Source organism: Callithrix jacchus, chromosome 12 (assembly GCF_049354715.1).
Source record: "Callithrix jacchus isolate 240 chromosome 12, calJac240_pri, whole genome shotgun sequence".
Taxonomy (NCBI): Eukaryota; Metazoa; Chordata; class Mammalia; order Primates; family Cebidae; genus Callithrix; species Callithrix jacchus.
Genome location: NC_133513.1, coordinates 67,363,172 through 67,378,819, shown reverse-complemented (window position 1 = coordinate 67,378,819; position 15,648 = coordinate 67,363,172). Strand labels below are relative to the sequence as shown.

General features: G+C 44.4%; 1 protein-coding gene across 7 annotated transcripts in view; it reads right to left on the bottom strand.

Moving 5' to 3' along the window:
- Positions 1 to 15,648, bottom strand: part of LOC108594138 (uncharacterized) — a 53,754-nt gene that overhangs the window by 36,955 nt on the left and 1,151 nt on the right. For 2 of the 7 annotated variants that reach the window (XR_008475526.2, XM_078345851.1), the window contains exons 2-3: positions 14,144 to 15,144; positions 10,566 to 10,644 (exon numbers count right to left, since the gene is read on the bottom strand). The gene's annotated coding sequence lies outside the window, so the exon portion shown is untranslated. The other 5 variants (XR_004732020.3, XM_078345853.1, XM_078345850.1 and 2 more) reach the window with 4 other exon arrangements.

Sequence of the window (15,648 nt, the reverse complement as noted above, 5' to 3'; positions counted from 1 at the left end):
GGCTCACAAACTGTAATCCCAGCACTTTGGGAGGCCAAGGCAGGCAGATCACTTGAGGCCAGGAGTTTGAGACTAGCCTGGCCAACATGGTGAAACCCTGTCTCTACTAAAAATACAAAAATTAGCCAGGCATGGTGGCACGCACACGTAATCCCAGCTACTAGGGAGGCTGTGGCAAGAAAATTGCTTGAACCGGGGAGGCAGAGGTTGAAGTGAACTGAGATGGGGCCACTGCACTCCAGCCTGGGTGACAGAGTGAGATTCTGTCCCAGAAAAAGGAGGGAGGGAGTTAATTAAGTATACATTTACAAAGTAAACATCCTGTTAAAGCCAGCCAAGAATATTTTCTCCATGATGCTGGAAAACGTCTAAAGAGTTTTGCAAATCATTTCAATATTGTGAGCAAAACTTTTCCAATTGGTCCATTTCTCCAATTACTTTGCTGCCTTCCCCAAAACCCTAAACTGGAAAAAAAAAAAAAAAAAAAAAAAAGTGTGTGATATATATGACAATCATTCTGGGAAAGTCAGAGCCCTGCAGATTTTAGAACTGGCAAAGGAGAACTCGGTGTAGAATAACCCGTGTCTGGCCAAAGCTGAAGCCTGGCCAGCCTCCATATATGCTGTGAAAATTCTTTGGCCACAGTTCTGATGTCCTAACATCTGAGGTTGCATCATTCTTCCCGTAGTTGCTTCTGGTCTGAATATCAACAGCATATGATGAAAACATGTCAAGGTAGAGGTAAAAGGTATTTGTCCTATTTTCTTTTTCTTGCTTTCTCTTCCTTCCTTTTTTCCACAGAAGAGTGGAGAAAATATTTTAAAAGACCACCTCAGAAATAAAGAATACAGTGAAAACGAAAGGTAGAAAGTTCAATTCATGGTAAAATTCTTATTTTTCCTGTGCTGTTTGGCTTGATCCTTCCCTTTCCTGAAGCCCTCATATGGCTTCCCAGGATTGTCGAACAGATATTTCCTGTGCTAGTATTGCTTAGGAGGGACAGCAGCAGGCAGCAAGGAACATAGGAGAAATAGAACAGATTAACAATGGATTGAAGAATCCTGGCAACTGTGAAAAATACTTTTAAAAGGAGGCTGAAGGCAAATTTCTCTTAGAAAACTTAAGAGCAGAGGCTGGGCACAGTAGCTCACATCTGTAATCCCAGCACTTTGGGAGGCTGAGGCAGGCAGATCACTTGAGGTCAGGAGTTTGAGACCAGCCTGGCCAACATGGTGAAACCCCATCTCTTCTAAAAATCCAAAAATTAGCCAGACGTGGTGGCAGGTGCCTGTAATTCCAGCAACTCAGGAGGCTGAAGCAGGAGAATTGCTTGAACCTGGGAGGCAGAGGTTGCAGTGAACCCAGATCGCACCACCACACTCTGGCCTGCAGGAGAGAGAGAGGCTCCGTCTCAAAAAAGAAAAAGAAAACTTAAGAGCCGTTGTTGAATTTATGCCTTATGATTTCAATCATTTCTAAGTGTCCTCTCACTGACATTTACTTAAGGTCATCATACTCGACCGTCTTTTAATATCTCATGATTCTCTTGATCCCTTCCCAGTATATGACCACTCTTTTTGAAATAAAGTCCAGATTGACTAGCATTTTGCATCAAAGGATCAGAGGAAGAGATAGAGCTGGAAATTTGAGGTCTGTATAATTGGGGGTAGTGAATATAATGGGTGGAAAGGATTTGATCAGGATGTCTCTGTGTTCTGAAGTACCTAGAAAGAAAGTGTAGGTGAAAAGGATTTCCTTTGTGCCCAACTCAGCATAGATCAACAGGTGAGTTATATTTTATAGATAGAAAAATGGCAGGCCTCCTGGTGCACCAGAAGCTGCCCAGTCCAAGGACACTAGGATTCTGGAGTGCTTGCTTCAGCTTCCTTATTTGAGAAACACTAACCTAGTACGAAGTTGATTGAATCATTGCCTTTCTGCATTTATTTGACTGCCTTTTCCCAAGTGTCAGCTTACTGAATGAAAAACCTACCCTGAAATTCTGCTTTCCTTGGCTTCTCCTCTGTTGAACTTGGTTGAATAGAATGCCTGACTCCTGCCTAACTTGGCTTTGTTCACCTTGGCTTAGGCTGAAGCAACTGGACAAGTTGGCTCAGAGTCTGAGGAGTTAGAGCCTGCTGACCTCACAGCTACCCTCCCCCTTCTCACATGGCCAGTTCCTGCCCAGTCTGGTTTGTGAATAGTTTTTGGCAAATACCCTGGAGGAGAATAGTGCCACTAACAATAGAAACTCTCTTTTTAGCCTGAACCTCTTAGTACTCAGGACTGTGAACCTAGGAAAACCAAAAATGACATATGTAATTGCAGTGGGTTACCCTAACTGTCTATTTCTACTCTTACCAACATCCAGTTATTCCAGTAGATATTTAGCTGCTTGTCGTGGAAAAATAACTGGGCTTATAGCCAGACAGAGCTAGATTCAAGACCTAGCTTAGCCATTTACTAAGGACATTGGCCAAGTCCCTAATTTGAGCCTGTTAGAATTGAAAGAGGGAATGTACATGTAAGTGCTTGGAAACGTCCAAAGTATTATACAGCACAAAGTTAAACCATTAGTACTGGAAAATAGGGATAATTTGAATGTTTCAGGAAACAGAGTAATTTAAATGTTCAGAAAGCACTTGAATCAGCCTGAAGCAAGATAGAGCTTACTAGTCAACACCAGTCTTAAAAATAAACAACTAAACTATACTGTAATTAGTTTCCATTTAAAGTTAAAGGCACTATTCCCTTTTGTTCATGATGAAGTTGGAAATGGGGAAGGACTTATCAGATCCTTTCATGTCAAGGAATGACACAGAAGGAAGATGGGCCCTCACACCTAGTAAGTAGAAGAAAGGTGGTCATTGCTTACATGCCAGCTATGCTGGCAAACTGGTTTTCTCTGAAGTTAAGCCCTTGTTTTTGTCATTTAGAATTTTATTTGACATATAATAAAAGGCGTTGGTTCTTCAGACTTAGGCATATTTTTATCCTATATCACTCTTGTGCATATATAAAAAGGGAAACAGGACAGTCACAGTGGCTCATACCTGTAATCCCAGCACATTGGGAGGCCCAGATGGGCAGATTGCTTGAGCTCAGGAGTTCAAGACCAGCCTAGGCAGCATGGCAAAAACCCATCTTTACCCAAAAAAATACAAAAATTGGCCTGGAGTGATAACGCAAGCCTGTAGTCCCAGCTACTAGGAGGCTGAGGTGGGAGGATCACTTGAGCCCAGATGGTCGTGTCATCAGTGAGCCAAGATTGTGCAGCATTCCAGCCTGGATGACTGAGCAAGACCAGCTTAAAAAAAAAAAAAAAAAAAAAAAAGATACTCCCCCAAGTCCAGATCCCTATGGTAGCTTCCTGTTTTAGTTCTTCTTTAACAGGCTCAGCTTCAAAGATTACCATGTACCTCATTGATCTCATATCCCAATACAATGATCTCTAGCCCCTGGCTACCCTCTGCTGTCTCCAGAGAGCCCCCAGGTTGCTGCCCTCTATAGTCTTAGACATGATGTCCACCTCTCTACGGTGTAGTGGGGCCACTGTTCTTGTAGTAGCACTGGCTTTGCAGTAGCTTAAGAGCCTATCCTGCTGTGGTATCTTACTTGCAGAATCTGTACTAGTTTGTAGAGCAGCTTTCCAATCCCAACGGTGAAATGTCCTAGAATCTTTTATGGTGGGATTGTGCCTAAAGCTCTTGTGAGTGGAGAAGCTGTGGCTGCTGCCTCCTGGGCTGCCTCTACCCTTGTTCTTTTTTAAATTTATTTATTCATTTTTTTTAGAGACCGTGTCTGGCTCTGTCACCCAGGCAGGAGTGCAGTGGCCCAATTATAGCTCATGGCAGCCTCAAACTCCTGGGTTCAAGCAATCCTCCCACCTTGGCCTCCCAAAGTGCTGGTATTACAGGTGTAAGCTACCATGCTTATCCCTTTTAATAATTGTCTAATGGTCTTCCAGCTAAGGACAGGCAGGACGATAATTTTCAGATTTACTTCTCTTCATTTGTCCTGCTGCTACCTTCACACATCCTCCAGTAATGGAGGATTCTCCAATTTAGAGTTCTGTGTTCTGTACCTTCCCCTGCTTCCTATCTTTCCATCTGGGTGTCAGCACTGACCTGGGAAACTCTCTATCATCCCATTCATTTATGTAGCCTTTACTCTATTATTATTTTCAGTTCCAGACCTACAGATGCAGCCTTTACTCTGTAAGGTTGAAAGGAGAGATCTTTTGCTGTTTTCACAACACGCCTGCTAGTGGTCTCTACTTCTGTAGTCACCACACTCATTCTGCCTTCTGGGGAGGCCTTGGCAGCCCCTGCCCACATGCTAGACATACTTTCCAAGGATATGCATGAAGCACCTGCACGGATACTTTAACACCCACTGAGGATGTGCTGGTGGTCCTGCTGTGACCATACTGGCTCCTTTTCCTCCTAGGCCCTTGCTGCTCCTGACATTGCTGTGCTATCTGTCCTGGGCCTGGGGACTTGGTTGCTACCCAACACTGCTGTTGTCCCTGCTACTCCCAACCCTGCTGTTGTCCCTGTTACTGTCCGTGCAGCAGACCCTGTAGGTTTTGTGATTACAGAAGAGTGTTCTTGGGTGGCTTCACTGGGCTGTCTGCAAGCATCAGGTGCACTGGACTCCCTCTCCTACTGCATAATGGAGGTTCATTCTTTTTCTCCTGCTCAGCAGAGAAGCTCAGAAGGCAGAAAGTGGGACCAGGATGGTATGCTCCAGTTTATTCCCATAAATGAGCAAACCAAGGGCTTATAACAAGACAAACTTTTGAGGTCATCAACACAAGCTTCCATCTGATGCAGGAATCCCCCTCCCTAGCAGGCCTGTCAAATGGTCTGGTCAGTTTTATTTGAACTATTCCAGAACTAGGGAGAGCACTACTATGGTACCCCAACAAACATCCTCACATACATTTATTTTCTATACCTGTGCTAGAATTTCTGTAGAGAAGGTTCCTGCAATGGGGATTGTTGAGTCAAGGATATGTACATTTTGCATTTTGATACAGGGAACAGATTGTGCCTGGTTGCACACACATATGTTATAGTAATTTATTTTTAAAAACTCAGAGCATAGCAGTCATGGGAAGACAGATTACAATTCATGTAAATGAAAGACTTTCTAACAGTAAAAAAAAAATCCAACATCAAATATATAAATGTTAGAATTTTAAAATATATCCTACCACAGTCTGCCTTGATTTGAGTAGTTAAAGGACTGGATTATCATGATGGTAAAGAGATAATTACAATATAATTACATTAATTACAATACTGAGTATGAGATTAGAGCAGCTAATAGCCAAGGAATGTCTGAAATTTAGCCTTATGGCACACCCAGAGAAGCATTGAGAACCTGTCCAACGTGGCAGATCCCTCAGTACTGGCCCATTTAGGCTTAGGCTCTTTGACATGAAATGCATTTTCCTGAGGTTCCTTGGAGAGCTCCAAAATCTTTGCAGAACCAGCTTTAGATGCTCTCTCAAAGTACCTGGCCCCATCTTTCTGAGTTGCAGAAGTCTTACTGCTCAGCTATTCTTGTCTCTCATTTAATAACAGTCATTTCCCTTGTGTCTCTAGCTGGATTGCCTGGGGATTAGTGCAACCCTTCGCTGGTGGTGTCATAAAATAAATGGCTTTTTCTGATAAGTAAAGAAGTCTTCCATGTATCTGAAAGGATACGAAAATGCAAAAAAAGGAACAGCCAGTGGCAAGTTCAGGCATAGCTACTGTTTCCCAAATTTCAAGGGAAGAAACCTGGATAGTGTTTTGTTTGTTTGTTTTTTCTGAGACAGAGTCTTGCTCTGTTGCCCAGGCTGGAGTGCAGTGGTGTGATCTCAGTTCACTTCAACCTTCACCTCCTGGGCTCAAGCAATTCTCCTGCCTCAGCCTCCCGAGTAGTTGGAATTACAGGCACCTGCCACCACACCTGGCTAATGTTTGTATTTTTAATAGAGATGGGGTTTCACCATCAGATGGTCTCGAACTCCTGATCTTGTGATCTGCCCACCTCAGTCTCCCAAAGTGCTGGGATTACAGGCATGAGCTACTGTGCTTGGCCGAAACGTGGATAGTTTTAAAGTCTTTGTAGGTGCTATGGATTGAATGTGTCCCCCAAAAAGCATATATTAGAAACTTAATCTCCAATGCAACAGTGTTAATAGGTGGCACCTTTGAGAGGTAATTAGGTCATAAAGGCTCCACCCTTATGAACAGACTTATGCCAATTATAGAAGGACTTGAGGCTGCAAGTTTGATATCTTGCTTTCTTGCACACATGCTCTCTTGTCCTTCTACCTTCCCCCATGGGATGATGTAGCAATGTTTTAGAACCAACAGGTTTATGTGCTGGATGCGCAGTTACAGAATGAGGTAGCAGAGTTTGCAGCAGAGAGAGTTTAATGATTACAGTGCACCAAGCAAAGAGATGGGAGGAGACTCTCAAATTCATCTCCCCAAGGACTTCTGAGCCGGGGTTTTTAAGGGAATCATGGGGAATGAGGGGCTGGAAAATGGAAGTCATTGGCTATGGTAAAAGAAATGAAATAATCAAGACATGGAAACTGCATTATTTAGTGAGTCAGCTTCTTGTGGGGTTCTTCAGACCAGCTGGTGTCAGTGGTTTCATTGGTATGCAGGACTTAACAGAATATCTCAAAGATGAAAACTTAATGTTTTATAATGTTCAAGTTGTTATCTATAAAGCAGGGGTCTCCAACCCCCCAGCTGTGAAGTGGTACTGGTCTGTTAGAAGCCAGGATGTACAGCAGGAGGTGAGCAGCGGGCAAGCAAGCATTACCACCTGAGCCCTGTCAGAGTGGCAGCATTAGATTCTCATAGGAACACGAACCCTGTTGTGAACTGCACATGATCTATGTTGCTAAGGGGTTGAGGTTGCTGGCTCCTTATGAAAATCTAACGCCTGATGATCTGAAGTGGGGCAGTTTGATCCCAAAACCAACCCCAACCCTGGTCTGTGGAGAAATTGTCTTCCACAAAACTAGTCCCTGATGTCAAAAAGGTTGGGAACCGCTGCTACAGAACATTTAAGGGGAAATATAATCTTGTAACAGGGTCTATGTAATTCTGAGGCAATAGGCAGCAAATAACTATGAGGCAACAGGTTAGGGAGAGCAAGCTGACCTAATAATTCATGCAGAATGCGCTGCAAACCTGGTATATTTTTGTTTTTTTCCCTTTTCTTCTTCCCTGATTAATTTGTAAAGTTTATAGGCATAATTTTCAGTAAGAAGGCCCTCACCAGATATGAGCCCCTCAACCTTTGACTACCCAGCCTCTAAGACGGCAAGAAATAAATCCCTGTTCTTTATAAATTACCTAGTCTTGAGTATTCTGTTACAGCAGCACAAAATAGGCTAATACAGTAAGTTTATAATCTCTTCCCTTAATAACCTGGCCAGGTCCAGCATGCTCTTCACAGCCTGTGACTGATTGGCCAACAGCATGACATCACATGGCAGAGGATGGCACTGATGAGTGCTGTGCTCATCTTCACCATTTGGACATGGTTGTAAAATTCCATCCCTTCTCCTTTTTTGCTGGTCCTGAGGAAGTGGTTCTCAAATATCAGTGTGTTTGGTGTGTACCTGAATATATTGCACTTTCCTTCCTTCCTAATTGCTGAAGTTGCCCTTAGAGGTATTAAACAAGCCCATTGTGCAGCAGCCACTGTGGACTGAGCACAATCACATGGATTCACTGCTCATGGTTATTGTTTCTCCCCTCCCCTCCCCTCCCCTTCCCTGCCCTCCCCTCCCTTCCCCTCTTCTTTTCTCTTTGAGACAGAGTTTTATTCTAGTTGCCCAGGCTGGAGTGCAATGGTGCCATCTCAGCTCACCAGAACCTCTGCCTCCGGGTTTAAGCGATTCTCCTGCCTCAGTCTCCTGAGTAGCTGGGATTACAGGCATGAACCACCACATCCGGCTAATTTTGTATTTTTAGTAGAGACAGGTTTCTCTATGTTGGTCAGGTTGGTCTTGAACTCCCAACCTCAGATGATCTGCCAGCCCTGGCTTCCCAAAGGTGCTGGGATTATAGGTGTGAGCCACCACACCCGCCCATGTTTATTGTTTTTCTTTTCTTTTCGAGACAGAGTTTCGCTCTTGTTGCCCAGGCTGGAGTGCAATGTCAACTACCTTTACTTGTTGCCCAGGCTAGAGTGCAATGGCAACTACCTTTACTTGTTGCCCAGGCTGGAGTGCAATGGCAACTACCTTTACTTGTTGCCCAGGCTGGAGTGCAATGGCAACTACCTACTCTGCTCCCTTGGCACTACCTTTACTTCTCTTGGCCATTCCTTTTTGCCCTCCACCTCCTGGGTTCAGGCAATTCTCCTGCCTCAGCCTCCTGAGTAGCTGGGATTACAGGCACGCGCCACCATGCCCAGCTAATTTTTTGTATTTTTAGTAGAGACGGGGTTTCACCATGTTGACCAGGATGGTCTTGATCTCTTGACCTTGTGATCCACCCGCCTCAGCCTCCCAAAGTGCTGGGATTACAGGTGTGAGCCACCGCGCCCGGCCCGGTTATTGTTTTTCAAGAAAGTTTTGCCTCTGAATTCTATCCTCTTGAGGAGTCTGCAATAGTTTTCCATGCCACATAACAAAGTCACAAACTTAGCAACTTAAGACAACACACATATATTACCTCATAATTGTCATGGGTCAGGAGTCTGGGCATGGTTTTGACAGGTCTTCTGCTCAAGATCTCACAAGGCTGCAGTCAAGGCATAGGCCAGGACTGGGTCTCACCTGAAGCCTGGGGTGAAGACTTGGGACCCCTCCTCTATAGATAACAACTTGAACATTACAAAACATTAAATTTTCCTATTTGAGACATTCTGTCAAGTACTGCAAATACCAGTGAAACTACTGATACCAGCTAGTCTGAAGGACCCCACAAGCTCACATGGCTTTTGAAAGAATCCATTTCTTTGAAGTTGTAGAATTGGCCGTGGCTTCCTTTCTCAAAGCTGGTAACAGAGCACCCTCTCTTCAGGAAAGTTCTAGCCGCCCCCCTTTTTTTTAATTTTTAATTTTTAATTTTTTTTTAAAGACGGAGTTTTACCATGTTGGTCAGGCTGGTCTTGAACTCCCGACCTCAGGTGATCCACCCGACTTGGCCTCCAAAGTGCTTGGATTATAGGCGTGAGCCACCATGCCCGCCCTAATTTTTAATTTTTAATTATTTTTTCTTGTGACACAGCCCTCAGGAGGTCCTGAGAACATATGCCCCCCCACACCTTTTTTTTTTTTAATGAGATGGGGTTTCACCATGTTTGCTGCGCTGGCCTCGAACTCTTGACCTCAGGTGATCTGCCCATCTTGGCCTCCCAAAGTGCTGGGATTACAGGCGGAAGCCACCATGCTGGCTCTAGCCCCTCTTTTAAGAGATTTTACCTGATTAAGTTAGGCCCACTCAAGAGAATCTCTTTTGATTAACTTAATCAAGAAACCACTTGCTTATAATTTTGCAAATAGGACATTGTGTATTATCATGCTAACTACTCTCAGCTAAAGAATAACGAGGTTCATAAGACTGGAAAGGAGAGATTTCTTTCTTTTTCTTTTGAGTCGGAGCTTGCTCTGTTGCCCAGGTTGGAGTGCAGTGGCGTGATCTCATCTCACTACAACCTCCGCCTCCTGGGTTCAAGCAATTCTCCTATATCAGCCTCCCAAGTAGCTGGTATTATAAGCATGTACCACCACGCCCAGCCAATTTTGTAGTTTCAGTAGAGACAGGGTTTCTCCACGTTGGCCAGGCTGGTCTCAAACTCCTGACCTCAGGTGATCCAGCCACCTTGGCCTCCTAAAATGCTGGGATTACAGGTGTGAGCCTCTGCACCTGGCTGGAAAGATTCATTTCTCATAAATGGTTGCAGCCTGCAGAATGGCCATTCCAACAGACTGGGAAATGTAGTCTCTGAATAGAAGTCAGAAAGAGGCACTTCAAAGGAAGGGCAAAAGGAGTAAGAATTTATGCTGAACTGAGTGTCCAAATATACATATTTAATAGCTACAGGAGGAGTCATAAATATCTATGAAAAGAGAAACATGCACAAGGGCAACTGAGCTTCATGACTCTTCATGGAGGCATGGGTGGAGTTTTCAGCCCTCTGATGTCAAAAGATGAAGCATCAGACGCTAAAGGTACTCAATGTGCATCCTCTCTAGACTGGCCAGAACCACTCCATGGTCAGTGGTCTATTAACAAGAAGGAATGCTAGTCAATTGTTGTGTCTGATTGTTGTGTTGAAAACACAAAAAGGAGTGGAGTGGGTTTTTCTGTTTAACCCCTAGGGAAGAAAGCTTAATGGTGATTAGCAAGGGAGAGGGTATAATGAGGCATTTGTGTCCAACCTCCCAACCCATCGTGGCCTGGAACTCTGTTTTTAAGGTTTCTCTGGGGTCTCCTTGGCCAAGAGGGCGTCAGGATTTTATTTTTCTCACCTCTTTTCTCATCACACCTCAGGCCTGCTGTCTCTGAGAGGGAGGTGGTAGTGTCAATGCTTACCGTGGGACGGGGCCAAACTGCAGGTGAAGGATAACCTGTGCCTCATACTACTGCTCAGGGTCTGGTTTTTAGGAGTCCACTGAAAGAATTAGGAGAAGATGTGGTCAGTGAATTCTGGACGTATAAGTCTCCCACAAACAGTCATTCACTCTCCCCGAGTCTCCTCTGTACTAACCCTACCTCCAACAGACCTGAGGCCCAGCTCAAATGGCACTAACTCCATGGTCTTCTCTGGCTCAACATCTAAAAGAAATCTCTGCTCCCTTGGCACTACCTTTACTTCTCCTGGACATTCCTTTTTGCCCTTTTTATAATTCCATACCTCAAATGGGCACTCAACACTACCCACAAAATAAAGCTTCTCTGGCTGACTTTCTCATTCTCAGTGGAAAAATTTAGTTTGTAAAGTGTTAAGTTTAGGGTAAAGCTGCTTCTTACATATTTTAAGTGTGGCTTAAGGTTTCTCCATACCTAGTGAATGGTAACCTCACTGGATGTGTAAACAAACTGTAACAGGCTCTTGTACCAAGTAGCTGAGTCTCAGCCAATCACAGTAGCCATACTTGAACCATTCACAGGTGGCCAACTGTTCAAATTTGAATTGCGTTCAAGCTTTAACCAATCCACCTGTTTCTATACCTCCATCCTATTTTCTGTATATCACTTTCCTTTTATTGTCCATAAATTTTCTCCCACCACACAGCAGTAGTAGAGTCTCTCTGTATTTATTCTGGATCATGGGGTCTGCCTGATTCAAGAATCTTTCATTGCTCAATTAAATTGTTTTAACTTTTCTTAAGTTTTTCTGTTAAGGTTTTTAGATAAACTCTATCCCCTCTGTGCTCCGTTAATAATTTTATTTTATGCTTCATTTTTTAAAAACCACTAATAGGTCCGGGAGCAGAATTGCTTGAACCCAGAAGGCAGAGGTTGCAGTGAGCCAAGATCATGCCTCTAGCCTGGGCAACAGAGCAAGACTGTCTCAAAAAAAAAAACATTATGAGATATGTATAATTTTTTGTGTGTTTTGCTCATCAGCTATTAGTGTATTTTATGTGTGGCCCAAGATAATTCTTTTTTCAGTGTGGCCCAGGGAAGCCAAAAGATTGGACACCGCTAACCTAGACCTTTCCTGAGCTTCAGTCTTGTATATCTTTTTTCTTCTTCTTCTTCTTCTTCTTTCTTTCAGTCTTGTATATCTACCTGCCTACCTCACATATCCACTCAGATATGTGAAAATAATTAATAGGGAGGGCATTAGGCCGTGGTTGCTCCAGAGTCTTGGGTTCCTACTTAAGCAAACTAAAAACACAATTCATTATAAATAGTAAGACAAAATGACTGGGCATTGTGGCTCATGCCAGTAATCCCAGCACTTTGAAAGGCCAAGGAGGGTGGATCACCTGAGGTCAGGAGATTGAGATCCAGTTGGCCAACATGGCAAAACCCTGTCTCTCCTAGAGATACAAAAATTAACCGGGTACAGTGGGGGGGTGCCTATAATCCCAGCTACTGGGGAGGCTGATGCAGGAGAATTGCTTGAACCTTGGAGGCAGAGGTGGCAGTGAGCTGAGATCACACCATTGCACTCCAGCCTGGGTGACAAGAGCAAAACTCCGTCTCAAAAAACAAACAAACAAACAAACAGTAAGACAAAAAACAAACAGAGAAAAAAACCCAGTAAGACAAAACTTAACCGGTTAGAAACCACCAACCAACCTCTCACTAAGGACTCTCCACTGGACCACACCTAAAGAGGGCAAAGGCTTAGCTACAGCCAATCAAGTAATTATTTCCACATTCAGCCAATAAAGTTCACTTCCTCTGCTGCTGGTGGGGAGCTCTCTGAACTTTTGAGTGCTGCCTGATTCACGAGTCATTCTTTGCTCCAATAAATTCTTCTAAATTTAATTCATCTAAAGTTTCTCTATTAACAGGTGTTGGCTGGGTGCAGAGGCTCACTCCTGTAATCCCAGCACTTTGGGAGTCCAAGGAGGGTGGATCACCTGAGGCCAGGAGTTTGAAACCAGCCTGGCCAACATGGTGAAATCCCATTGCTATTAAAAATATAAAAATTAGCTAGGCAAGGTGGCATACGCCTGGAGTCTCAGCTACTCAGGAAGCCGAGGCAAAAGAATCCCTTGAACCTGGGAGGTGAAGGTTGCAGTGAGCTGAGATCGCACCACTGCACTGCAACCTGGGTGACAGAGCAAGACTCCATTTCAAAAACAAAAACAGATGTTAAATTTTTCATTTGTATGTGCCAGATATTTTGTATTAGTCTTTCCAGATCTTGTTTCTACCTCTCACTACCCTATTCCCTGCCCTTAGAGGCTGATTTTTATGAATTACATCAGTGGACTCCCTTGACTTCTGGCTTCTGGTTGGGTTTGGCCAATGGAGGTCAGAGGAAGAGGAAATAAGGTAATTTCCCTGGGTCCTCCCTGCAAGCAAGGTCACCTCAGGATAAAGTGTCCTTGACTGACATCAGTGCTTCTTCAGAGTATACATTTTTCTCTTCATTTCAGGTTTCCCTCTTATTCATTTCTTTTTTTTTTGAGATGGAGTCTTGCTCTATCTCCCAGAGTGGAGTACAGTGGTGTGATTTGGCTCACTGCAACCTGCGCCTCCTAGGTTCAAGTGATTCTCGTGCCTCAACCTCCAGGGTAGCTGGGAATATAGGCATGTGCCACCATGCCTGGCTAATTTTTGTGTTTTTGGTAGAGATGAAGTTTCACCATGTTGGCCAGGCTGATCTTGAACTCCTGGCCTCAAATGATCTGCCCGCATCGGCCTCCCAAGGTGCTGGGATTAAAGGTGTGAGACACTGGGCCCAGCCCCTATTTCTTTCTTTATAGCCTAGGAGTTATTGCCTTTTCTCATGTAAAAACCTAAACTCTGGCCACATCTTTGTAAGTAGTCCCTTTGTTAAACTCTTCTGGGATTATTTTGAGTGTGTCATTGATTTACCTTAGATACAATGCCTCTGGTAGTCTGAATAATGGTCCCAAAAATATCCAGGTCCTAATCTGTGGAAGCTGAGAATGTTACCTTGTCTGGCAAAGGGACTTTGTAGATATGATTAAGTTAACCTTGAGATAGGAAGACTATCCTTAATTATTTGGTGGGCCCAATGTATTCACAGGGTCCTCACTAGAGGGAGGCAGAAGGATTTTAATAGGAAATGACATGACAAAAGCAGAAAGAGCTTTGAAGATGCTGTGCTGCTGACTTTGAAGATGGAAGAAGGGGCTGTGAGTCAAGGAATGCAAAGAATGTAGATCCAGAGGCTGGAAAAGAAGGCAGCGAGGCCTTGCTGTGTTCCTCGGTTTTGGCGCTATGAAATTATTTTGGACTTCTAGCCTTCACATTTCTGCTGTTTTAATCCACTAAATGTGTAGTAACTTCTTACAGCAGCCATCGGAAATTAATACAGTGCCCAAAATAGAACTTTCGATGCTGTGTGCAAATTGGCTCCTTCCTATCTTGTCCACTTGGTTGTTTAATGTTTTTATTTTTGGAGACAGAGCCTCTCTCTGTCACCCAGGCTGGAGTGCAGTGGTGTGTGTCCGACCTACCCTCTGCGGGACGACTGAGCTCGTTCGGACCGCAGGTTAGAGGAAATTCCTTAAGTTCAGGCTTTATTGAGAGGAAAGAGCCTCCGGGCGAACCAGCCAGGAGGAAGAGGAAAATGGCCGCGCAGCTCAGAGGAGCAGGGCTCTTTTATAGGGGGGCTGAAGGGCTGAGGGAGTGGGAAGGCCAGGGGAGCTGAGGTGGCGGACAACGGTTGGTCAGTTTAAACCGCTGGGCGGGGAAGCCGGGCGGCAGGAAACTGGGAGGCGGGAAGCCGGGCGGCGGGAAACTGGGAAGAGCTAATGAGGCGGGCGGTGATTGGTCAACCCGTTGCCTGGCGGGAGGTGGCTGCTGCCGGGCGGGAAGGCTGGAGCGGTATGTAGAGTGAGAGATAAGGGAGCCTCTTCGTGGGGGAGGGAAAGAGAGCTTTCACGGTAGGGGCAGAGTTTTCCAAACAGTGTGATTGATCTCAGCTCACTGCAACCTCTGCCTCCCAGGTTCAAGCAATTCTGCTGCCTCAGCCTCCCCAGTAGCTGGGATAACAGGTGCGTACCACCACACTTGGCTAAGTTTTTGCGTTTTTAGTAGAGATAAGGTTTCACCATGTTGACGAGGCTGGTCTCAAACTCCTGACCTCAAGTGATTTGCCCTCCTCAGCCTCCCAAAGTGTTGGGATTACAGGTGTGAGCCACTGCGCCAGGCCACTTGGTTGTTTAAACAAGAGATTTTATTCTTCCATTTTCTGTATGCTTTATTTCCAATCCATCACCAAGTTCTTTCAATTCCATGCCCAAAAATATATCTTGAATATCTCTACTTCTCTTCAATTTTCTGGAGCATGGCAGAAACACAATAACCATGTAAACAGTGGCTGCATGACTGAATCTTCCTTACTTCCATTCCAAAGCTTCAATAATTAGTCAAATAATTGGCTTGTCTTGGTTCTTTTCCCTTAGGCCTCCTACAATCTGTTCTTCGCATTACAGGGAAATTAATCTTTTCAAAACTGTAAATTAAATCAGATTATTCTGTAGCTTAAAATCCTTTTACTTATTTCCCAATGGACTTTGAGTCAAATTCAAATGCTTCATTGTGCACTACAAAGGCCACCTATGTTTTGGAAGTTGCCTATCTCTCTATCTTCTTTTGCCTCTCTCTTGCATCCTAAAAATGCTGCAGCTTTTCCCCCGCCCCCCACCGCCTTTAGAGTTGAGACATAAGACATTTCCTTTGTTGAGAAAGGTCTTTGTTTAACTGGCAATTTAAGGTTTCATCTTAAAGATCACACCCTTGCCGGGCGCAGTGGCTCACGCCTGTAATCCCAGCACTTTGGGAGGCCGAGGCGGATGGATCACGAGGTCAACAGATCCAGACCATCCTGGTCAACATGGTGAAACCCCGTCTCTACTAAAAATACAAAAAATTAGCTGGGCATGGTGGCATGTGCCTGTAATCCCAGCTACTCAGGAGGCTGAGGCAGAATTGCCTGAACCCAGAAGGCGGAGGTTGC